The 24970-nt window shown below is 46.4% G+C and overlaps 1 protein-coding gene across 2 annotated transcripts in view; it reads left to right on the forward strand.

Annotated features, from left to right (window-relative positions):
• The window catches only part of R3HCC1 (R3H domain and coiled-coil containing 1), a 224895-nt gene that overhangs the window by 2828 nt on the left and 197097 nt on the right, over window positions 1-24970 (forward strand). The window lies entirely within an intron of this gene.

The raw sequence follows: 24970 nt of genomic DNA on the forward strand, positions 1-24970 counted from the left end.
GATCCTGACAATTTGATCCCATTACACAACCATACTAGCACAACACTCACTCAAATCCAGACTCAACTACCTTCTCATACCATAGTCACATGGCACCACAGGTATATTCGTCACAATAATACTAAAGAAGAATATCCATTGGGGCCCCTCACAATAACTGCTCAGTATACAGAAGAGTAATTTACAAATGCTGAAAATAATACACAATTTTAAGGATTCCATCATGTTTTCTAACAAAATATATTGTTTAAAGGGTTCAAAATTTCCTTAACAAAATTCAAAGACCAGGGATAAAGAAAGAGGAGGGGGCGCCTTGTCCAAAGCACCAACGCGCGTTTCAGTGAACAGCCCCTACATGGGGGTACCACCTTCTTCAGGGCGCAGATGAAGTATGTTAATAATCAATGAGAACTAGCTCTTGTTTAAATTGTTTGTATGTCTGCGGGTGGGGGAAAATCATTAGGTTTTTATGAAGGCCCTCACCCACCAACCTAGTTGGTGGCATGCTTCATCATTGGGCCCCACCAGAGGTTCCGAGTGTACCTCAGGTGTGCTTCGACGACAGATTACTGCGGAGTGGGTTTTTTTGGTTCGTGAGGGTGCTGTGGGTGTGCTCTGAGTGAGGTTTAAAATACTGTCCTGGGTGTCCCAAAGACTGTTTTAATGGTGGGCCCCAGGCAGTCAATAAAAACAAAGGCTATTGGAGGTGCACGGTAGGCTTATGGCCTCCGACGTCCTGTGCGGTCAACTAGTTTCAGCCAGGCCTTTTCTTCTACTGGCTTTCGTCAGGACCTTATATGTGTGGGGTGTTACTTTGTCAGTGCCCTGTGTGTAAAGCACACGCTACGGTGCTTATATGTGCAAGAGGTGTTTCCTCTTGGGTTGTACACCTGATTATAGCGAACAACTCAGCATGGAGCTCAGCCGGGGCCAGGACCATGTGCACTTGCGCAAAGTTGCTGGACCCTCAATGAACCTGTTGTCCGGGCAGAGGCTCATGACTGCCTGGGGCCCACCATTAAAACAGTCTTTGGGACCCTCAATGAACCTGTTGTCCGGGCAGAGGCTCATGACTGCCTGGGGCTCACCATTAAAACAGTCTTTGGGACACCCAGGACAGTATTTTAAACCTCACTCGGAGCACACCCACAGCACCCTCACAAACCAAAAAAACCCGCTCCGCAGTAATCTGACATCGAAGCACACCTGAGGTACACTCGGAACCTCGGGTGGGGCCCAATGATGAAGCATGCCACCAACTAGGTTGGTGGGTGAGGGCCTTCATAAAAACCTAATGGTTTTCCCCCACCCGCAGACATATAAACAATTTAAACAAGAGCCAGTTCTCATTGATTATTAACATATAAACTGGGGAAACGGACTGGCCTCTTTAGTTCTCCTCTCTCTTCTTGATTATAACACGCAGATGAAGTATATCAATGGAACTAGAGATGCTATGATACCTGTCAGATACAGAGAAATAACCGATGACAATTTTGTAAGATAAAACATATAGCTTCCAATTGTATACATATATTTAAACACTAAGTTAGCGAAAGGTCAAAGGCACAGAGTGTCACACAGCAGTATTAATCAAATATTTATATTGCACTAGAAGTTAATCACTGAAACCAAAGACCATTATCACACTAGAATAGAAAAATAACAATAGTCATGAGCCTCAGAGTGATGACAAAAGAATACCAAAAAATACTTGACACAAAAACTATAAGGAAAGAAAGAAAAGCAAGATAGGCACCAAGAGTAAGTTCAGGCATTTATGCACAATAAAGATATATGCATATTCAAAAAGTTCATGCCGTTCAGACAAAGCATAGGTGGCTACGATAACAGTGATAGCCACATAAATAATGCTTGGCTCTACTGATCAATAGACTGAATCATGGGCTTTCTCAGAGATAAGAAGAAACTGTTCAAATACTGTTGCTCATAGGGAACGGATCAAGCGAGAGGAGGGGATAAACAAAAATCCTCCACCGGTGAATCAGAAGTCAAAACCTATACATGTAAAAACACAAGAATCTCGTGTCATATAGATTGTTGGAGAGCGGTTTCTGATACCGCCAACTCTCTGCATGGGTAAACCAAAAGTTAGATATCTCACCTTAAAATAAAAGAGGGACGCACGTGATAACCAGGTGCATAAATTGAATCGGGTCCCATCGAGGTTTCTTCGATTGAAGGAAACCAAGAAAATGGCAAGCGCAATTCTGATAGATGGTGCTCAATGGGGCAAGGGACGGAGGGCGTCAATCAACAGCAGCCGATTAAAACTGTTGGTCAGAGTTAAGTGGATTAGGTAGGCTGCTTTGAAGAGGTGATAAAGATCCCCTTTGGGTTACCAGCTCTTCCTGCTCTTCCGGGAGGGCAGTGTGTTGTTCCATAGGAATGCCAGGCCAGGGGGTGGAGTCGTAAACCATGCTCTTCAAAGGCAGAGGGAAGGCCTGGGTGTCAGTTACACTTTTACACTTTTGACCGAGAGTCAGGGCTAGGCTTAAGGAAGGTATGTGCAGATGGTAGTGGGAGAGTCTAGGGAAATAAGCCATCCCTGGAGGTTTGTTTAGTCAGGTCTTGACTCTCTGCTGGAAAATCAGCCATTATGGATTTGGGAGATTTGATGCACTCTGGGACAAAATAATGCCACACTCTACAGGAAGTGGTCATCGCCTTGAGGAGTTACCCTGCTCCCAATGGTCAGGAGTGACCTGCTGCTTGACCCAGAGAATTTTGAATAAGTATCTGAGAGGGGCAGAGCCCTCCAGATCTGCTGCTTGAAACTTACTGAAGCAAAAAGTGCCCTGCTGAGAAGATGTTGCTGTGCAAAGAATTCTAAGGCCAGACCTCTGAAGACTGCACCATTTGAAACTGCAGCCCTGTGGATTACCTTGCTGGAGAAGAACTAAAGAGTGGACTCACTGAAAGCTACAGGTTAAAAGAGCTCAACTGGAACATCACCAACTAAATCTAAACCTTGGAGACCCATCAGTGCATTTGTAAGGGTTTTGTACCAGTGGATTGTGGGAACTGACGTCCTCAACTTTCAAGGACCATCTTGGAGCTTCCAGACCCTTGGAGTAAGTTTGAGACACTTTGGGATCCCTTGAGGAACTTCAGGAAGAAGTTCAAGAAGTTTGGAGTATTTTGAAAAAAAGCTCCATAGAGGGACCGACTCAACCTGGCCAGTCAGGCCGCCTGCCTTCAACCGCGAGCCCAAATGAACACAACAAATTATCTCTAGCTGTTTATCTTCAATGTGTGCTGTGCATCGTATGTTCAAAGTGTGACACTCTGACCGGACCAAAACCAAAAATAATTAGGACATAAAAAATATATTCATTCTTAAATAGATTATTTTATTTTTTATATTTGTTAACACAGAAGAGACAGTTTCTTTTGAAAGAATGTATTAACCCTATATAAATAACAATACATTAAAATGACAAAAGTAATTGAATTTGGACTTACAAACAAGAAAGTCTTCTAACTTCTTTTATGTACACTTTAGGAGAAATTCAAAAATATGATATTGTTAGATTTAGCACTACTATTCTGAGAAGTCTTTGAACGGTAGCTCTATCTCCTTCCTATCAGTAGTTATTATTTAATAACGTCCTGCAATGTTAACCTATATGGCCTGGGATTTGCAATGAGGAAAATGACTTTGCCCAGTTTGCTAGCACCAGGGCTTATAAAAACATATTTTATAAGTGTCTCCCTAATTTCTACAGGACCCCCACCCCCTCTGCAACTAGGGGAGACTTTAGGGGTTCTGAATCTGCAGAAATATCACAGATCCTCCTTCCACAGTGCTTCTAGCATCAAAGTCGAATTTGAGCAGCACTTTACCACAATGTGGGGAGTGAAATGTGAAAGTTCACTTTACCCAGGCATATAAAAACTCATTTTTATAAGGGTGTACCTTATATATATCTGACCCCCCGACCCCTGGGGGTTCCTAATATGCCAAAACTTTGTACGTTATCTATTTTTAAGTGCCCCTACCACCAAAGTAGAGTTGGGGCACAATTTACTTTTTAAAAGCAGTCCTGGCACCCAGGGCTGTTTTTAAACTGACCTCAGGCTTCAGCAGTGAACACATGCAAGTGCAGAAAAGCTGCTGGCCTATAAACTTCCATGCGCCAGGGTACTGGGGACTTCTAGGTAGTTTCAATCCCCTGCCCTATTATATACTAGGGAGTTCTGGGGTAGGGCATGCCAATTACAGGGGTACCCCACCATACCATAGTGTACCCTAGTGTATGTTAGGTGTTTTAACTGTATTCTAATGTGTTCCTTCCAGCTTGGCACTGGCCCTGGGCCAGGTTAGGCAGAGCCCAGGGTCAGTCAATCAGTTACCACCAGTACCAGTCAGCAAAAAGTTGGGGGGGGTGCCAAGGGCACAGGATGACTTTGCAACAGCATGGGAATAGATATGTATTTGTCTGGTAACAAAGAACTGTAGAATAATATTGGTGTAGATTAAAAGGTTAGGTGGCAGTTGGACTGTCAAGCCAGTCCTAAAAATCTATGTTGATGAACGACTGCCCCCTCCCATTTGTGCTGCTGCTGCCAGAGAAAAACTAGATAAATTATCTAGTTATCTAAGGTGCTTTAATTGCATTCCAATGGCATGTGTTTCCCCCTGAAAGCATAGACAGCTTGATAAACAAAATGATCACAGATGTGTGAAGGACACGCTTCTCTGGTTTTGGAAGCCCACAACTTCTGGCCAGTCAAAACATCCTCCTGGCTCCCAGTGTGTGGGAGGAGCCAAAACCCCTCTCTAGTGATGCTCTCATAATTTCCTGGCAACAGCTGAGTTGTCAAGCCAGATCATAAATATTGTTGCCAGACCTGCACGTCTACTGACTTCAATTATGTACTCCACTCCATATTCGCAAGATTTTTAATGTTTTTTTAAAAGAAATTAAATCTCATTGCTCTTAGTAGTAGATTGTCACTTTGAGCTCAAATAACATGGTTTTTGGTTGGTCAGGATTGGAGCAGTGTGAAAGACTGAACTTGGTCTACCTCAGGTCAGAGCACGGGTCTGGTGGGCCTAATTTCAGCTGATACTGCCAAACTAAAGAGCTCATGTGGCGTAGATGTGGGTGAGCCACTGAAAGGTCGAGCCTGGCAGTGGCTCAACTCGAGGTCCTTTTGGACCTTCTAGCCTCAAACACGTCAAGCTTTCATCTGGCTTTTACCTGGCACTCATGCTCTGATTTCATGTTCTAAAAATTAAGACATGGTGTTGAAATTTCTTGTACAGTGAAAGAGAGACTCATTTAGTGGCTGAATTGTAAAATGTGAATCCAGAAAACCTGGGATCAATCCCTGCTTCTCTGTTAGCCACATTTTGTGAAACTTGTCAAATATTTTATTTCACAAAGCTTCCTTTTTCTTTATCACATATGAGAGCCCCTTCAAATACAAGAGTTCAGAATGTACGCTGTATTAAAAACACCATTATTTCATTTAATATACCATAACGTTTCTCCATGTTCAAAGTGCAGATGATATCTAACTTGCTTCGTAGTTCACTAACAGATTTGTTGTCAAGGCACGGGGAGCCAAGTACAGGCAATATAATGCTCCAGTCTGATTAAATGTCACCAAGTCGTTCAAAATGCAGCCGGATGGGGGTGGTGTGTGCAGAAGCACTTGTCCCAGATCTGGAGAAAAAGAACAAAATGACGAGAAAATGACACTCTGCAGCACAACCATACACAGAAAAGCTTTTTTCCTAAAAAAAAATAAAATAAATTATTTATGGTAAAAGACTCAATTTTCCTGGATGAAACAATAAGCATCGTGTAGCGGGCCCCAGGTGTGTCACACTATGTCAGTCCGAGGGATTGGAGCCGCTCTCTTCAAACAATGCACCACTTGAAAGCCTTTGTATTCAGCTGTGCCTCATTTATTGTTGGCTTCCTCTGATCTGTCCTACTGTGGCTACCTAACTCAGTATCAATAGCATAACAAAAAGGTTATTTGATAGTGTTTTGCATGAATGACACATGATACAAAGCCATCAGACCCTCCCACTACATTCAATTAGATGCATTAGGCTGGCTATATTTAATACAGCAATTCAAGTAGGCAGGAAAATTGACTCCCCGGAAAAAAGAGGGCACATCATAGCATATTGGTGAGTAGGTTTTTCAAGACGTTTTACTGAGCTTCTGTATGCACTGGAATCCTGGTACTGAAATAGTTACAAAGATTTAGCAGTACCCATTTAATTTGCCTTGCAGTGATATCCCAGTATTGAGATATTACTAAAATGTGGATAATGTGCTCCTAGTCTCACCTGCAGAAGGCTCTGCTCCACTGGCCTGCACAGTTTATTGACTTCCAGTACTCAGACATTCAGAGTGCCCATGATGCAACACTGTACTGATCTGTGCTTTGTCTGCATTGACATCCCAGCTCTGGGCTATTTGCAATGTTTCTTGATGGCTCTCTTTTGCTATATTGACCTGCCAGCATCATTGGCACCCTGCTCCCATGTCATTTACTGAAGTACTTCTTGAGTGCCTCCAAGCCAGAGGTGACAGATTGCATAGAGAGTGGAAAACAAACAAAAAAAGAAATTTACACCATATCCCCCCCCACCACCTGTGTTTTGGTTTCTACCAGGAACTGACCTCGCATTTTGAGACTATTGGAGAATGCTTATAACGTGCGTTTGTGGGTTTCATCACTGGAAGCTATCTCGTTTTTGTAACATCTCGTGTTAATCCAGGAAGCTCAACCCTGATTTCGTGACAAACTAAAGTTTGTCTCTTATCCAGAATCTGAAGTTGTAAAGACCAGCTACAGTATCAAAGATAAGTCTCCATGCGTTTCACAACATGTTTGTTTGGTCTGTGACATACATTTGGGACTCTAAAGATTGCTTATCACTCCTCAGTAACTCCATTGAGCAGTCAAATCTTAGCTCATTTGAGTTGGTATGAAGGATAAGCAATATGCAATGCTACATTTACAACCTCTGGTAAATATTGATGTAAAGTCATGGTTACGTCTTGAAAAAAGATCACTGAATAAGCACCTATTTGAACAGTAAACCTTGAAAAGAATGGTAATTTAATTCTAACTTCTAATTCAGAAGGTTTAAGAAATGCTGCAAAATACAGGTTTGAGGCATAGCCTGTTTTTGCGTTCTAGTTTAATTTTTCTGTGAGGCAGTTTGGTTTGGTGGGACAGCTCTCTGGAAACAATGGGCCCAAGTTCTGAGGATATTGTTTGTGAGTTAACAATCATGGCTAATTCTGGTGCTGTTTAGAGTGCCAAAAGTCTTAAACATTGACATCTCCAGGAATTCAGTGGAAGACAATGAAGGGTTTTAAATTCGAAAATGTCTGCTTTTTAGGTTGTTGTTGAAACTAAGCCACTGCCTTAACAGAGTCAGATTGGTGATAAAAAGCAGTTATCGCAGTTCCTTCTGGATGCAGCCAAACGTTTATGACTCTATGGGGTATTAGTCTGTCCTGGAGTTTGTGCATGGGGTTACTATTCGCTACCTGGACCAACATGTCAGGATTTAGCAGTTGCTTCAGAAATATTCCGTTTCTTATGAAAGACTGGGATATTGGCCTCACCTCCTGTTAGGAGTCCTCCAAATAATAAAGTGGTATATATGCATCTTTATGGTCTCCTGTGATTGTAGGAGCCACAATTCATGCCACAAGTGGTTTATCGTTCTGGAGTCTGGTGGTGTCCTTGTGTTATTGATTGACGATGACACCTGTGATGTTGGAATTAGACAAGGTTTAATTATGAGCGAAGACAATCAGAAGACATTCACCAGCCCACATGCCCTAAAGTTCAACACATGGACCTCCTAGTCCAATAAAGCACTCTGTAGTTTCTTGGCCACAAGGGCTATCCAGTTCCTGGACTTCTGCAGAGCAGAATGAGCAAGGCCACTGATGTGGCACACTGATACCTTTGAGCACCAAGACTTAAGGCTTCTAGCGGGGGCTACACCAGACAAAGGCCAGCTAGTGCCAGTTATGGTAAAAGACAAATTCCTACTTAAATAAATTGATCTCATGCTGCAATGGATCATGCTTGGCATGTAGAGTTGCAACTCCTAGGGAGTCAGCTCACCCGAGCTTTTAGTGTTGTAGTTGCTTTGCACTGTCTATGTTGATGAATAATCAGAAGGCTTCAGGGTGCTCTTGAGCAGTTATTTTGGTGTTCTTAGGCTAGTTGATGGAGTCATCTTGGACAGCACTTAAGTAAGCTGTGGGATAGTAGCAATTCTTTGGACAGGGCTTCAAACTGCTATGTAGACTTGCGTTACAGGCAGCATATAGCGATCATAGTGCCCATTTTAAAAAAAAAGGAGATTGCGCTCAGGCCCGCTGCTATAGGCCCATCTCTTTAAGAGATACCACTTTAAAAATACTAGGTAGAGTTTTATACAATCGTATAGACGACTGGGCACAAGAAAAAGAAATATTACATCCCAGTCAGTATGGCTTTAGACCTAAAGTGGGCACTATAGAGAAGTGCCTCAACCTTAAATTAATCATAGGAAAGTATACGTTAACAAGAAGTTTCCCTGAATACTTGTCTTTTATGGACCAATCAGCGGCGTTTGTCGGTCCAGGATGTGGTATATTGTAATCTCCCTTGGTCTGGAAGAAGCTTTAGTGCACGTCTTAGCTTATTTGCACAGATGAATGAAAGCTAGAATAAGGATTAGTATCAATGGTGTAGTTTCAGATGATGATAACATTAGAAGAGGTGTGAGACAAGGCTGTGTTTTAGACCCGCTTTTATTTATCCTGTATATTAATGGCCTGCATCCCTTTTTAACTACTATTACTACTGACGTCCCCAAGATAGGAAGCTCCCCATTTCCTCCATTACTGTATGCTGATGATGCAGTGTTGATGGCTCGCACACCGAAGGCTTTTTCTCTCTTAAGTGAACAGCTTCGTTAAAATCATTGGCATCACTAGATCTGCAAAAAATTTTAATAAGTCCTTTATCATGTCCTGTGGCCCTGGGAAATATAACATGCCATCCCTGAAGTTAGGTGAACATATTTTATCTAGCACTAGCACTTTTACTTACTTGGGTTTGACTTTTAATGACCGTAGCTCTTGGAAAGCACACATAGGAAACAGTGGAAATAAACTGTCTAGAGCCGTAGGATCACTACTCGGCTTGCCTCGCCCCAAGAAAGGGCACGTTTTAGTTCCCTCATTAAAGAGAATTGTCATCAAGTGCAATTAGAGGAAAATAGATTTTGTAGAAAAATGCTGAGTGCTGATCTCAAGCTCTGGTTTTATCTGCCACAATGAGTTGGGTCTCCCCTTTGTTGAAGATGCAAAGATCCAGGGCTGCGATCCACCAGGCTTCTTCAAGGACCATTAAAATAAACTGTAACAACCTTTTAAAGCCAATTTGGACCCACTGCAGTGAGCAGTCTCTTATGCATTCTTTCCAGCTGGGACTGTGGCATGCTACAACACACCTTCACAATCCCAGTCCCATTCCTGTGACAGTGTGCTTAGTCTGAGGACATTGTTAGTGACAGGTGTCTGTGGGGGTGAATGCAGGCGCCTGAGCACTGCTCTGGTGGATTGCTGCACTTGCCTGTCCTCTGCGCCACTCTGCCTTTTGAAAGTGGTTATCCTACTGTGAAGAAACAGGCCATTAGTCGTATGGCGAATTGTCATTCACCATCTACTAGGAACCAAGCACCCCATTGTAGCGCTTGACTCTCTTTGTAGCGAGCAGAACAGTCCAAGGCCTACTCAAGGGATGTGTTGTAGGCTAGTAATCACCATTCATGGGCATGCAGTACTCAATCACGATTGGAAGAGTGTAGCTGCATCACCTGTAAGGGTCGTGAGGCGCTGGAAGAACATGCTGGCTGTTCCCCTATTGGTTGAACATCCAGGTCTTGAGTTCCTTCCTGAACTGCAGGAGTGACTCTGAGGTGCAGGGGGAGGATGATCCAGGTCTTAGCCGCCAGAAGGGAGAAGGAGCGGCCTCCACTGTTCGTCCGGCGGATGCTTCAGGTGGCTGCTAGGGAGAGGGATTCAGAGCGGAGTTTCCTGGTAGGTTGGTGGAAATTAGTCCGATAGTTGAGGTAGTGCCTTGTAAGCGTGCGTGAGCAACTAGAACTGGCATCTCTTTGCGACTGATAGCCCGTGGACTTTTCTGAGGTGAGGGGTGATGCGAGTCCATCTGGGGAGGTTGAGGATGAGTTTGGCTGCTGTGTTCTAGATGGTATGGAGTTTCGTCATGAGTTGGGCAGTTATTCCTAAGTAGAGGGAGTTCCCATAGCTTAGTCTGTTGGTGATGAGAGCTTGCGTGGCTGTTTGCCGGTGTTGGGTGGGAGCCATCTGAAGACCTTCCTAAGCATTCGGAGGTGTGAGGAAGCATGTGGAGGAGATGGCGCTGACCTACTTCTTCATGGACAGCTGGCTTTCTAGGATGATGCCGAATTTGTGGGTGTTGTCCGGTGTGTTTGGGGGTTGGGCCCACCATTTCCTTTCCCAAAGTTGAGTACTTCTGTTTTGTCGGTGTTGAGGTTGACACAATGTTTTGTTCATCCAGGTCCCCATGTCTTTCATGCATCTTTGAAACTTGTCCTTGGTAGTCGTTAGTCAAGGAGAGGATGAGTTGGGTGTTGTCGGTGTAGGAGATGATGTTGAGTCCGTAGCTCTTGGTGACGTTGGCCAGGGGCGTCCTCTATAAGTTGAAGAGGGTAGGTCTGAGGAATAAGCCTAGAGGTACACCGCAGGTGATGTTCTTGGGGAGCGGGGAGTAGGGCGGAAGGTTGATTTTCTGTGAAGTAGGATGCGATCCACTTGAGGGCTGTTCTTTGGATTCCGATTTGGTGAAGTCTGTTCAACAGTGGGTGGTAGGATACGGTGTTAAAGGCTGCTGAGAGGTCGAGGAGGATAAGGGCTGCTGTTTCTCCGTGGTCTAACCACAGTCTGATGTCTTCCGTAGCTGCGACTGGGGCTATCTCTGTGCTGTGGTTAGCTCTGAAGTCTGATCGGGAGGGGTCCAGGGTCCAGAGGCTCCTAGTTCTCAGTGAGCTGAATGTTGGTGGCTTTCTCGATGACCTTGGCTGGGAAAAGCAACAGTGAGATGGGTTGGTAATTCTTGGGTTCCCCTGGGTCCGCTGGTAGCTTCCTCAGCAGCGACTTCATGTCGGCATGTTCATTGTCGGCGAAGTGGGCCATGGTGATTGAGGAGTTGAGTAGCTTGGTAAGTTATTTGTTGATGGGTTGATTGCCAAGGTTGAATGTGTAGTGTGGGCTGGAGTCTGCTGGGGCTCCGAAGTTTGTGGATCTCATGATGGGTGCTGTTTCCTTCTCGGAGAGGATGTTCTACAAGGTGAGCAGGTGTGGGTGTCCGTCGGTTGGCGTAATGTGACTGTTGCAGTCTTTGGCGGGGTAGTTGGGGTGTGTAGTCTTTGTAGATGATATTGATTTTGCAGTGAAAAAAAGTCCACAACGGTGTTGTAGAGAGCTTGCGAGGGTGTGATGATGATTTTGGTTGCCAAGGGGCTGGTGAACTCCTTGACTATGTTGAAAAGTTCCTTCCTGTTGTTTTAGCTGTCGTTGATGCGAGTGGCTAGGGTGGTCTTTTTGGTGTTCTTCAGGAGGTGGCGGTATTGGTTGAGGGCGTCTTTGAAGTGTTTTTGGTCCTCGAGGGTCTTGCTGGCGTGCCATCTTCTTTCTTTCTGTCTGCAGTCACGTTTCTGGGTTCTGTGAACCATTTAAGATGTCATGTTCGTTTCTTGGGGTTGGTTGGTTTCTTCGGTGCAACTTCGTCTGTACTTGCCGTGAGCCAGTTCACGAAGTTGTCTGCCGCTTGTTCTGTGTCTTCGGTGGTGGTGGTGGGTAGACAGGAGTCGAGGGCAATGGTCCATTGTTGCTCTGATACCTTTGCCCACTTCGCTGTGTCTCTGGCGGTGGTGTTGGGTTGCTCCGAGATGACGAAGTTGACTCTGTGGTGGTCGGTCCAGGTGTCCTCCTCAGTGTGGGTGTACTTTATTCTCTTTTTGGCTGAGATGGGAGTCGAACGGTGACCAGCTGTTTTAAAGATTGAGGTTAGCCATACTTTCTAGGAGGTCGGCAGTGTTCGTGTCTTCGGTGTTCTCAAGATGGAAGTTGACGTCTCCTAGGAAGATGTACTGATTTGATTCAATGGCGCAAGGGGGAAGAAGTCGGGGATAGCGTTGCAGAAGGCAGGGCGGGTCCTGGAAGTCTGTAGGCGAGTGTGCCTCTGATGGTGGTTTTGCTGTTGATTCGGAGTTGTCAGTTGAAGTGCTCCGTGAAGGGGATGGAGTCGTCTGTGGTGTTAGAGCATTTGAGGTTCTCTTTGTAGATTATGTCAATGCCGCCACCGTTTCTGTTGGATCTGTCCTGGTGTACGATCTTGTATCTGTCGAGATAGCTGAGACGATGTCTGGAGCGGATGTGGGGTCCAGCCTGGTCTCTGTGCTGAAGACGGCGGTCGTGGCATGGGTCGCGATGGTGTCCCAGATTTATGTGGCATTTTTTCTGACTGATCGTGTGTTGATCATCAGGCAGTTGATCTTTCCGGAGGTGTTGGCATCTGCCTTGGTGGATGTGTGTGACGCAGTGTGGCTGATGGGCAAGGCGTGGATGGTATCCTTGGTGATGTAGGTGAAGCGGCAGCTTTGGCAGGAAAAGGAGACTTTGGTGGTCATGAAGGAGGCATGGGCGCAGTTGTTTTTGGTTTAAATTTGTTTATTATTGCTTTTAATTTTTTTTTACAAATCTATACTAGCCAGTATGCAGATCATACATTTCCATTCGTAGAATATCATTTTACATGGCAATGCAATCACTATAGTACAACGTCAGCATGAGGTGAGGTAACCTTCTGTCTGAATAATAAAACAAATGGAATAAGGAAAAATAGAAGGAGAAAGAAAAGAAGGGGAGGGCAGGGTTAGAACAGAAAGACAATCGTAACTGGAACTGACATTGTACAATCCTGTTGAATAACAGGCTCTTCATCCGCTATAGTCATACATTATTTGAATACGCATCTCCTTCGCTAAATATATTGAAGACTAAAAACATTTCTAGCTATCGCGATAAAGAATTTTCAATTCTATTAAGGACATGGAGGCAAGGATTATGCTTCTCTTAGCTTTACTGCAAAACACAGCAACCAATAAACAACAACAATTAAACCTAGCATACCCCCGAATGTACAACCCCTTCCATGGTATGCACCAATCACCATCAGTCCAATACTGTATATAGTCTGTAAAGAGCATATCACTTCCTCTTTCTTTGCAACAAACTTTGAACACAGTCCACAACTTAACTGCCAAACACTGGACCTCCGATTGCTTCATCGACGAGAGTCCAAACTTGAACACGGAATTCCTTCCTCAGAAGCAGTCGTTGTCATCTATGCCTTATGCCGGCTTGTTCTGGTCTCCTGAAACGAGAATATATATCGTAATATACCATTCACCGAAGGTATGTTCACAACAAAATGGGCGGGATGAAACCCTATATAAATAAAGTCAACATCATTATCCACAATATGATAAAATCCAACAACATAGTGCAAAACACAGTTTCATGGGGGGGATAATCCTCGCCTCCGTGTCCTTAATAGAATTGAAAATTCTTTGTCGCGATAGCTAGAGTTTTTTTAATTCTATGTCAGTCCACGGAGGCTCCGATTATGCTGGTTTAAAGTTGACCCACCACATTAGAAGCAATATCTACAATTGGTTTGTGATAAAACGTTTTGAATGTAGAATCAGAAGACCAATCCGCCGCAGTCATGATATCCTCTAAACGGGAACCTGTAGCCAGAGCCTTGGAAGCCATAGCTCCCCTAACTGAATGAGCGCCAAAGGCTGAAGTATCCATACCTGCCAGTTGCAACAACTAGGAGACCCACCTGGCCAGAGTCACGGCAGAGACTGGGCGGAAAGGTTTCTGTAACGAAATCAACAACTGTCCTGCAACATCTGTCCTAAACTCTCGAGTACAATCCTCATAACACTTCAAACATTCAACAACACATAATTTACTGTGATGTCGAAATGCAGGGTAAGAAATACATTTAGAATTAGTTTTAGTACGTTTGGAAATAGTAAACAACACCTCCGAAGGAGTGAAAACTCTACCTGCTATGTCCAGGGCATGAACATCAGAGACACGTCTACATGAGATCAAGCATAACAAAAGTGTCAATTTGGCCGATAATTGCTTACGTGAAAGACCTTCATTCGCCGGCCAATTCCTTATGAAACGTAAAACCACATTCACATCCCACAACTGAGAGTATCTGGGTGTGGGAGGATTGACCAATCTGATACCACGTACCACTTTACAGACTAGGGGATGCTCTCCCACTGGTTTGCCATCCACATGAGGATGACCCGCTGAAATTGCTGATCTAAAATTGTTGATCGTCCTATACGCTAAACCTGCACTTGCCATCTCTGATAAGAAATTAACAATCACATGGATACCGGATCCCACGGGATCCCCTTGCCGTGCAATACACCAACAAACCCATTTACGCCAAGCAGACGCATATCGCTTATGTGTAGAAGGCACCCAGGACTGGGACAAAAAGTGTCCTCCGAAACTCTCGGCATTTGCCAGCGTCTCCGGAAAGTCTCCACGCCATGAGGGACAGCAGACCCTGAAGGACCAGTGGATGAGGTTGACCCAGCAGGTCGGTTAGAATCTCGGGGAAACGACTGTAGGCGCACTGGGAAGGCACATGACAGGGCCAGCGCTGCTGGGAGCCACACTTGTGCTCTCCAAAAAGGGGACACCAGAACCACCTCTGCACTCTGTCTGCGGATCTGCGCCAGCGTTCTCTGAATCATGGCAAACGGGGAAATGCAAAAAGCATACCCGTCGTCCAAGATTGAAGAAAGGCGTCCGAGTTGCTCGCTAGAGGGTCCGGCTGCCATCTGTAAAACTGGGGCAGTTGTGTATTGAGCCTGGAGGCAAAAAGATCCACTGTACAAGGGCCCCACTTGGCATTGAGTTGATGGGAAAACTCTGGGATGAAGGCGCCAATCACTGGAATCCCGCAGGAAGCTGGAATTCCAGTCTGCTACCACGTTGGTGCAGCCCGGAATGCACTCAGCTGTCACCGATATGTGATTCTGCAGGAAATAATGCAAGAAGTCCTTTGCTATCTCCACTAGCAAGCGTGACCTCGTGCCACCCAGACGATTGATATATCGTACTGCTGAGACATTGTCCATTCGAAGCAGTATGCAACAACTCGCTTTGTGTGGAGACAAAGTCCGAATCGCAAAAGAACCCCCCCCCCCCCCCCCCCCCCCCCCTCCCCAAGAGTTCCAGACAATTTATGTGTAGTTTCAGCTCCTCGTGGGACCAACGGCCCCCGGTCTCTACCGACCCACATCGGACTCCCCAGCCCCACCTGCTGGCATCCGATTCGATCACTATTTCTGAGACTGACGCAAAAATGGCCCTGCCATTCCACACGTCCATGTGATCTAACCACCATGAGATCTCCGTCCTCGCCTCCCCACTGAAATTGCAGAAACCGCCTGTGGGGTGGAAATATAGGAACTGCCAAGTAGGCGTCTATTAGATCGAGACGCACTATCCAATTCCCCTCTAGTAGTAGATCCCAAAGTAAGTGTATGCCCTCCATCTTGAAGTGGCGATACACTACACAAGAATTGAACTCTTTTAAATTCAGCACCAGACGATAACCCTGATCTTTTTGGGGTACGAGAAACACCGTGCTGGTGAAGCCGTGGGCGTGAGACATAGTTTACACAATAGCTCCTTTCTGCAACAGAGATGCGACTTCGTCGTCTATGAAAGACCTCTCGACCTGGGTAAAATGAAGTGGGTGAGGTTTGTGAGTCTGTTTGGGAGTGTTGTAAAAATCTATCTGAAAGCCCTAAACCGTCTGTAAAATCCAAGGGTCGCTTGTCGGGGTTCTCCATTTGTGGGCAAACCCAGCAATCCGACCCCACCACCTTGATCACTCCCCCTTGAAGTAAATTTACCTGAATAAGAGGCGTCTGTCATTGTTGTGATCTCAGTATCCTCCTTTCTGGCCTCTGCCTCTACCCCCACGATTCCTGGTGGAATAAAAGTTGGAGCGGTGGGAGCCCCCACGTCCGCGTTGCTCGGAGCCTCTTGAGGTCTGATTGAAACCACGGCCGGCCGCCCGACCGACCCCTGGAGCGACCGGCACTGGTAAAAAGGCCAGCGTTGAAGACTTTCTTGATATTACTCTCCATCACCTTGCCCATTAGGGCAGGCCTGGGGCATTCAGATCTCAGAACGGCGTGCACCTTGCGCTCAAAGCCCTGCCGTATATTGCCTTGGACATAGTGTGCCACCTCTACGCATGGTACCCACTCGGTGGACCTAGGGTGAATGATGTTATTGTGGTTGAAGAGCAAGTTCCTGCTGGGAGGAAGGGAACTTTCGGGCTGTGACTTGCGCTCCTTCTTCAGTGCCTTCTTCAGTGCCTCCGACTGGTCGGAGTCAGAAGTGTCTGGGAGCGAGGAGGAGGGGTCAACGTCGTTCCCTTGATACTGCAAGGATGCGCTAGATGATGCATGAGAACTCCCATAGCCACCATGGTCATTAAGAACATTTGCTGCCATCTTGGCAAGCACCTCAGAGGAGTGATGATGTGGTGATCCGCCATGGGAAGACTTAAACTTACGCTTGCCATAATTTTGAAGAGGTTGCGTAAAAGCTTTAATGCATTAAATAATGCCTTATTCACAGAACCATGGACGTGGGAATTGAGAGCTTCCACCCATTGTTCTTCCAACTGGTGCTTGTAGGGCACCTCATCATATTCCACATCAGCATATTCTGCCCACTGGTCTACCTCCTCGGCGTAGTACGCCATCTGCAAAAACTAGGAGGGTGTAGGAAAGTTCAGGGGGGGATAACAACCCAGGGGTGACACTGACCGGCAGTAACCCAACTACACACACAATTTAGCTTATGAACATTCCTCAGTGCTAATAATAATTAACTGTGGAGGGAGCCACCCCTATTTTCCCTAAGGCAGGGCCCTGATATACATTTGTGCCCTGTCGGGCGTTCAAAAGGACTGAGGGTTGAGGCAGAAGCGACACGCGAAACCCTATCGGCAATTAAATAACCGCTACGGCAGTTCGTGCATGCGCGGACCGCGTGGCAACAGAAAGCCGACTGCCCCCTCAAGCGCTGAGCGTGCGTCTGTCCTGCTCCACGAGTGATTGTTGCCCTCAAGCGCCGAAGCGCTAACATTGACGATAATCAAGGAAATGAAAACAAACGCGCGACACACGCGAAAGCCTCAAAGCGCCAGAGTGCTAACCATAACGAAGCAATTTAAATAAATAAATAGCTGTTGCACGCGCTGAAAATGTCAAACTTCCAGCACAAAGCGTAATTAGCAATCGCGCGACACACGCGCCCTGCAAACGTCCCATAAAGCAAGACAACACAATAAGTAGAGAAAAAAGTAAAAGGCACTTAACTCGCAGCAGCAGCAAAGAAAAAGGAAGTGATATGCACTTTACAGACTATATACAGTATTGGACTGATGGTGATTGGTGTATACCATGGAGGGGGTTGTACTTCCGGGGGGGTATGCCATGTTTACAGTTGTTTATTGGCTGCTGTGTTTTGCATTAAAGCAAAGCGAAGCATAATCGGAACCTCCATGGACTGACATAGAATTGATGACATGGCAACTAGTTGTTGCATTCGCTCATGCCGTAAAACTGATGTGTAATGTTTTGTGGGGGAGGGCGAACATCCATTGCAACGCTGGCATTACTACGCATGCCTTTACGTCGCATGCGTTTCAACTTAAGCGACGTTACGATGCGTACACATTGCGACGCGTCCCATTACATCGCATGCGCTTTTTAAACGCATGCGCTTTTAAATCGCATGTGGTGTAATGGACGCGAGGCGGAGCACCGGGACAGAGGCGAGGAAGAGACGAGGAGAGAGAGGTAAGGGGAATTGTGCTTAGAGTGTAGTTTAGGGCATAGAGCTTAGGGTTGGGTCAGGGGGTCCTCGTGTAAAGTAGTAATTGAAGGTTTTAGAATTTCGGGTTTAGGGGAGCCGGCCTAGGGGTAATAATCACGATGTGAAAGCATGCGGGGTGTTTGTGTGAGTTGTAAATGTATTTTGTGTGCATTTCAATGGAAATGCGACGTAATGGTTTGCGTGGTGGATGCTTGCGATGTAAAGTGACATGCGATGTGAAAACTGCAATGTCATGCTATGCAATGTAAACGTTTGCGATGTAGCATACATCCGTCAGGGAATACCAGTAGCCAGGCATGCTGTGTCTGCACTCTATTGGGCTTAAATGGACGCCAGTCACGGCGGCGTGTGTTCCCAGTCACTCGCATTCATGTCTTTCACCTGGTCCGAATCCCGCTCTGTTGTGCGAAAATCTGTCAGGATTGCGTCCCATGCCGGTGCCAGTGGTATCTTGTGCAGCCCTATCGCGTCTTCGTGGTGGAGTGTTACGCTCTCCGCCTGCGCCCAACACAGGAGGGAGTGATACCAGACCTTTGCTGCTGGGGGATCGGTGGATCTCCAGCAACGTGTGAGTAATCTCTTAAACTGCTATGAGGCCAAGGTCTTTATATATAGACGTCACTTTATGTTACTTAGACCTGTGGTAGAGACCTAAGATGCACACCTCCCATGTCCAGGTCAAAGTTCGCTGTGTACATTGAGCCATTCTCCTAGTGACCTCTCCCCAATATGTTTGAATGGCTGTGCATGACCACAACACAAGCAGGAGTACCATCATCCCCCCCCCCCCCCAAGTTTGTTGCATTTGGCATATTCGGCATCCGTGCGAGCAAAATATTTGTTTATTTTTGCCTTTGTGAGGTAGGCCCAGTGTATGATGTAATAATGAATGAGCCGGAACCTCATGTTGCAGGGAATCCGTGCGTGGCCTTAAAGTATGTGGTCCCATTCACGGTCTGTGGTGGGTCTCTGGAGATCTGCGTCCCAGTGGGCTCGAAGAGAGCGCAATGTTGGCACCGTGGGAACTCTTGAGCGACTCCGCAAATGATTTGGTGAGATGTTGACCAGTGCCCAGCTCATGTAGGTATTGGGCATGGCCGCAGTTGTTGTCCTGGCGTCTGGGGTTCAGGGCTCGAATTTAGTCCGAGGGGAAGTGGTGGCAGTCTGTGGAGGATTGGGGTCCTGGCGCTTGACATAGTCCAGGTGCGTGCGAGTTGAGCCCTCTGTGTGCATCTGCTGCATGGTCGTGCTGTGGTCCCCATGCCGGAGATAATGGGGCCCGTGTGGGAGGGAGCGGCAGTGGACCTCCGCAGGTGAGGTACCTGGCACGGCAGAGAGAGGAGCAGGAGACTGGAGTGCGTGGAACTATTGGCTCAAGGGGTGAGATAGAGGCAGCCACGGAGGTTCTGCGGGGCAGGAATCTAGGCAGGGGGCAAGCCAGCTAGGTCGGCCTTGAGGGAGGACAGGTGGACAGAGTGGGTAAGCGTCGCATGTGCCAAGGGCCGGAGGGGTGGTAAGAGCTGCAGGGCAACTAGCTGCTGAGGAAAAGCCGATTGCTGGGCAGGCAGAGGGGTAGAAGAAGAGCGTGGGCGCAGGAGATGGGGTGATGAGGCAACTTGCCAGTAAGCTACAGCAAAAGAAGAGTGGCCGAGCCCAGTCTCTTCTGGGCTCAGACTGGCGTGGACGGGCCTGCTCTTGCCCCAGGCTCCGGCCAAGATGCAGGAGTTGGCGTTCTGCTACAAGGCCGATGGTGGCAGGAAAACCAGGAAAAAAGCGTCCGCACCTCTCCTCCCAGTGGCGGAGACTGCTGGAAGATGTAGTCAGGGAGTTGGGTGCAAGGAGTCGGGGAGGAGGGTCAGAAGAAGTCACTCAATAAATAATTATCCAGTCCGTGCTGTTTATTTAGAAAAGTAAAAGTGCCTTTATTTCACTTCACTACTCAATACTGCAGTGTAATTTATAAATATACATAAGGCTAGTGGAAATACTTGTGGTAACATTACATTACACCAACTGACGGGTCATTACCCCAAAATTCACAAGGCACCCCCTTCATTCACAGTACAGCATTTAGCCATATATGTGGATGTTAGTTTGCATTATGTCAATGTTGTCTCCTCTCAAGATTGAAATCGCACGTTATAGTAATACTTCATTCCTCACTGACTTCAGTAACCATACTCCCTCTGCACTTATAAAGAATAGTCAAGCTTTGCAATCATGTGCCCACATTATCGGTAAAAAGGCATGACATCCCTGCATTATCAACAATAAAGCATGACCTTCCCTTCTGCACTTTTAAGTAACCAGGCATTGCAATTAGGTGCTTTCGTCATCAGTAATAAACATTGCAGCTTATTGGGAAGAAGAATTACTATGAACAGTAACACCCTTTTCAACAAAGGTTTGTCATTGGCATCTTTGGATAAAGCATTGATTAATCTGATGGTGCATAAAACGTTGAAAAAAAATGCATTGACAAAGTGCCATGAAGAACACTTTTCAATAAAGCATTTCAAGCCCTCTTACAACAATCTTTAAATAAAGCATTTTCAACATGTACTATATGCCACAGAACCTGCAGCCATAAACATAGCCCCTAGAGGGGGAGACACTACTAGCTGTAGAGCTCCAGCCTGTGGAATAATTGAAAGTGCCTGGGGTTGTCATCGCTTCCTAGTCCCTTCAAACTTGGAGTCATCACTTGGAAGAGACTTCTCTGGGTCTCGTTAGGGGGAGCTGCAACACTCTTGCAATTCCCCTGCACTCTATTCTTGTTGGTGGTGGTCTGCCACCCTGGAGTCACCACAAGCCACAGAAATGATTTAGTCAGTCGAAAGCCCTGCAGGGCATTATGGGGCACTATCAGGATCATGAATATTGTATGAGCAGCTTTGTCGCTTCCATTTAATGTGCAACGCTTGCCTTTTGTTATTGTTTCTTTTTTAATCCTGTGGTGCCCAGTTCTATCCGAGCATCCCCACGTGACTCCTTCATTGGGGGCAGCCAAGTGAGCCCACTTCTGGCTGCCCCATCTGGCTCCCAGTGCGACCAGCACTCCCACGTGCAGGAGCGGGAGAGATGACAGTTTCTTCTACCCTGCCTGCTCTTGCAGGCGGGGATCTCTTTGTCTGTGGTGACTGCCCACTCCCCCCAAGACACTGACACAGGAAGTGGGGCAGGCTCACGATAATTAGGTGAGTGAGGTGGCACTCAACCCACACCCCCCTCCTCCTCCTCCTAGGAGACAAAGGGGCCCGGAGTTCGGATCCAGGGTCCCTCCCCTTTGCTTTGCGAGAGCGTGACCGTTCTCCTGCTTTCCTTTTGGTGGTAGTGAGGTAGGAATTGGAGGTCCTGCGCACCCATTGATGAAATCCGACCCTGGGGTTGGGGCCACTGGGCCATCTTGGCTCTGAGGAGAGGTCCCATGCATGCCCCCTCTAGGGGAAAAAATGACAATTTACTCCCTGGGCAACCCCCAGGACCTATCCCACCCCGGGGTTAGGGAATTGTCTTGCAGTAAAGCTCCATGCGCTCTGGGGTTGCACTGGGGTGGGGGTGGCAATCCTTCTCCTGCTGAAACCTCTGGCCCATTAGGCCACTTTGCTTGTTCTTCAACTCATTTTGCTCCTGGTGGCGAGCCTTTGCCATGTGGAGCACTTTTCTAAGGCCTTATGGCCTCTAAAGCGGCGAACCTTGCAGGGAGTTGGTTCCAGTGGCTTCCTGCGCCAGCCTCCTTGCTTTTTCTCCTGTGGTGCTTTTTTCTTCCCTGGTGCAGAAGTCCACTTCTTTTCCCCAACTAGTTCTTACAGGGTCCAGATGGGTGTCGTTGGTTCCTTCTCTGTTGCCCATGGCTGCTGCCTTCAGTCCTAGTGTCCAGTAGAAAAACACAACCAAGAGAGAGCTCTCCAAGAGAGAGCTCTCCCCCCTTCTACAAAGCCTTTTAAGTGGGATGGAAGGTTCTAAAACCGAGGCACCTCCGGCCATCACCTCTCTGCCACAGTCCCAACTCTCCTGCCCAACATTCTGGGACAATTCAAAATGACATCACTAGTTGTATCTCCCCTGGGGCCCCAGATCTGCCCCTCGCTGACACCACTGCCAGGGCCTTTCCCACTAAAACCTCAAAGGAAAGGCCCTTACTGTGTTGGCTCCAGTTGTCTTGGCTTCCAACTTTGAGTGGGCTTGGGTGGGCGCATCCATGGTAAGGGTGAAAGCTAATTGATGCCTATAGATTCTTTAAACTCTCCTCTTTCCTGCTTAGGAGTTGAGTGAAGCACTGTTATTTGTTTCCTTTGGATGGATTGTCCTTTGTTCCTGCTGCTGGAGAGAAATGTAATTAACTTGGCACAGCAGGGTGACAAAAGGCCTGGGCTCTGATCCTCAGCTGAGCCAGAGTATTATGACATCCCTGAATGAGCCATTAGTGTACAAATATCTTCTTGGCGCTCTCATATTTGGGTGTGCCATACAGATTCCACCCCCATTTGATATGTCCCTGGTCTCTGTAGGCCAAAGGAAAGCGAAACTGCACTCTAAGACAGTCTTCCCCATAGGTGTATAATGGGAGTGTCACTGCAGATAAGACAATAAACCACACTGACTTTCCCAATGAGTGTATGATAACATTATGAGGCCTACCCCAGGTCAATAATCGATTCTGCAGAGTCCCCTCTTCGCCAGGCTACCTGTGCAAAGTTACTGGGCAGCATATGACAGGATTCTCACATGCGGAGCCCCACACGTGCACGTGTTCACGTGTACCCAGCCAGGTGCTCCGTCGCAGTGGCCTTGTCTGAAAAGGCGGGTTCAGGTGGAAAACATGCCCAGGCCATTTACCTTATATTTACAGCGGGCGAGTCACCAGTGGCGGAGCTCACCCACAGTAAAAAGGTCACATGCCAGATGGTCAAAAAGCAAATAAATCTGAGCAAATTTTGGCAAACAGAACCCAGCGCCTTACGCCTGCCTACCTGTTAGAAAACCTCAGTGAACCGCCTAGCCCATATCAGCAGTTGTCTCTTGGTTTCTCCCTGTTTGCCCAGGATGGATAAGGTTGGACCAGGTTGAAGAGTCTCAACTGCAGCTGTGAAGGTGACATAAGGGATTTGCCTTGTGAGCTTAGCAGATTTTCAGATCAAATACTACACACTAATGGGCTGATATTTGCATTCCTGTGTTAGTGATCCAAACGTTAACTTTATAGACTTGTGACACCTTCTTCAGTACTTTGTTGCTACTCATTGCTGAGCATAATTAGGGAGACTAGAAGCGCTAACAGTCCTCTATCCTCTGAAAGATACTGACAGTCCAAATGCCCAGTGTCTTTGGTGAATGCTTCCTGGTTGGCAGTAGTGTTTCTAGAGATTAACCCATTGAGGTTGATGTTGTCTTCAGTCAAAAATACATTTGTTTAGTCTGGAAGGATCCTTTTCAAGTACTATTCATTAGCACTGCATGGAGAGATGGAAAAGGGTATTAAGTGTATTGTAGTGTAGTCCCAAAAGAACCCTGTCATGCAGGACCTACGACGTTTACGGCTAACAAATACTGTGGGTCTGGTGGTAGTCTAACTCCGTACACCCCTGCCACATATGTTAGCCTATGGTTTTAATTAGCTATCTCGCAGTGTCACTAGACTCTCCTGCTATCAGAGAGATTCATTTTTGGCAACCTCAGAACACAATAACCTCAGACTCGTGGAAACGATATATTGCTTTTCACCCAGTCACTCGTGCTTGCTTGTTTTGCCCTCTGAGAGATACACAGAAGAAACAGTTGGGCGTTTTCACAATAAGAGTTTATTGTACCATTGTTCTTCTTGTGTAAAATATATGCGCTGCTATAACTGTAATACAGTAGCAGAGAAATGGAACCAGCAGTACAGTGAATAAAAATAAATAGTATTCTTCTACCATTGTGTAATAGACATGAACAGATACATGAATATAGAATGCATTTATAAAATAAAGTGCGTACTCATAAGATGCCTGACTAGATGTATCTAAGTGTACCTAGTATGTGAGTAGGTGCTATAGAGCCTAATCCTAAGAGCCAAGAATCCTAAGAGCCAAGAATCCCACTAGGCTTTTAGTCGAACCCCATTACCTGAATAGTGAAAGTGTGGGACTTCATCCTGGACTTGAGCTGGACACCCCGCAAGGGATCGTCGGACCACTGTCCGCTGAAGCGATGGCATGCCGGAGCTGCAGCGTCTCTGGTCAGTGTGTCGGCCTCAAATTCTCGGGTTCCTCCTGCCTTCTGATAGCAAGAGGTGCTGTATTTATACAGTCTATGTATGTGTGTTACCCATCGTTCAGTTTGAGGATGACGTTGGGGATTAAATCTTGTGCGTCGATGGGAGAGGTGAAGTGTACCTCCTGGAGAGTGTACTCCTCACTTATTTATATGAGCTAAGGATGACGTCTTTTGCAATATCGATTGGGAAGAACCCACCCTCTGCTTGGAACTAGGTGAAAGGTTTAGTCCATAAAAGGCTACAGTCCTTATAAGGCATTATGTCCATACAAGGCATTCTGTCCTTATTTGGAGTTATGTCCTTATAAGGATCGTTCATTTGAAATAACGGGCGCTGATGTAGGGAAAGTGTACGATGTTCCCTGGTCCTATAGTAGGGTACCGATATGAAATATAACAATATTACCACAGCTTTAGAGTTTTTCAAACAATCTGACTTTTCTGAGTAATCGGCTGTTGTACGAGCAGTGCTCCTTGAATAAACTTTGCTTCCCTGGGGCACTGCAGAGGTTATGGTGGAAAGACAATTCAGTAGCGGTATAAGAAGTCGAATATGGATTCTGCCACTCTAGAACAAGTTTGTTGTAAGCTTATCTACCATTCTTACATGTGTACTGCACGTCTAGCAACTGAGCAAT

This window comes from Triturus cristatus, chromosome 11 (genome assembly GCF_964204655.1).
Source record: "Triturus cristatus chromosome 11, aTriCri1.1, whole genome shotgun sequence".
NCBI classification, from domain to species: domain Eukaryota; kingdom Metazoa; phylum Chordata; class Amphibia; order Caudata; family Salamandridae; genus Triturus; species Triturus cristatus.